The sequence below is a fragment of the Suncus etruscus genome, chromosome 5 (genome assembly GCF_024139225.1).
Source record: "Suncus etruscus isolate mSunEtr1 chromosome 5, mSunEtr1.pri.cur, whole genome shotgun sequence".
In the NCBI taxonomy this organism is placed as follows: Eukaryota; Metazoa; Chordata; class Mammalia; order Eulipotyphla; family Soricidae; genus Suncus; species Suncus etruscus.
The window spans coordinates 130,681,348-130,682,631 of record NC_064852.1 but is presented as its reverse complement, the minus strand read 5'-3'; the positions used below and the strand labels follow the sequence as shown (position 1 = coordinate 130,682,631).

General features: G+C 36.1%; 1 non-coding gene across 1 annotated transcript; it reads left to right on the top strand.

The window, feature by feature from the left end:
- Positions 1 to 558: 558 nt before the first annotated feature.
- Positions 559 to 720, top strand: LOC126010274 (U1 spliceosomal RNA). Its single transcript, XR_007496370.1, has one exon. It is a non-coding gene; the product is annotated as a U1 spliceosomal RNA (small nuclear RNA).
- Positions 721 to 1,284: the final 564 nt, after the last annotated feature.

Here is a 1,284-nt window from a genome sequence, read left to right as displayed (position 1 = left end):
ATCATACTTTTCTTTTGAGGGGGGTCACACCTGGTGACACTTAGGGGTTACTCCTGGCTATGCACTCAGAAATCACTCATGGCTTGGTGGACCATATGGGATACCTGGGATCAAACCAAGATTCATCCTTGATCAGCTGCATGCAAGGTAAATGCCCTACTACTGCACTATCATTCTGACCCAGAATCATAATTTTGATATTTTCTAAATGTGCCTCTTTCTGTTATATTTAACTCAAACTTCACCTACAATAATACCGACTGTACAATTGTTTGCATGAATATTTGTTGAATTAGAATATGAAGAACATGCTACTCATGCATTTGGCCCTAAATTTTATTCCTAGCATTAATAAAAAGAGGAACATACTAAAATATTAACTTACAATTTATAGTGCCAATTCATAATCTAAACATAATCTACTAGTAAATTATATGAAAATAAGATATTAAAAAGAAAAAGCATGTAGAATAAATATTTTGAGTAAATGACAATTTTACATATAAATGAGACATTATGAAACTAGAAGCCAAAATTTCAATAGAAAATAGGATTAATATATTACCTGAAAGGGGTGATACCATGATCACGAAGGCGGTTTTCCCAGGGTGAGCCTTCTCCATTGCATTCCGATGTGCTGATCCTTGCAATTTCCCCAAATGTGGAAAACTTGACTGCATAATTTGTGGTAGTGGGGGACTGCGTTTGCACTCTCCCTCCAAAAAAAATGAAAAGAAGGATTAAATACAAAAATAAATAAAACAATTAGAACATACTAAAGATCAAATAGAAAATCAGAGAGACACATTACATACAGTTGTACATAGCTAAAGAGGTTATGATGTAACATTTTCAAGATAAGAGAAAAAGATGCCAGCTCAGAATATTATACCTAAGGGTTGGAGAAATAGCACAGCGGTAGGGCATTTGCCTTGCATGCTGCTGGCCCAGGACAGATAGTGGTTCAAATCCCGGCATCCCATATTTTTCCTATACAAAAAAAAAAAAATTATACCTAATATAAATATTTTCAAGAAAAAGGGTGACAGACCAGCATTATCTGGCTGGGCTAGAACTGTAATCATGGGAGGTAGCTCAGTGGGAGAAGATCCACAGTGATGTGGACCTGGGTAAGTGCCTCTAAAATTCCTCACAGGCAAAGAAAAAAATAGAATTCCCAGAAATTGGAGAGAGGAATACTCTAACAACAACAACAACCCAGGAGTACACTATTCTGAAATACTACTTCAAAGTTTGGGGTGCATACTTTCACTGTAGCGGTCT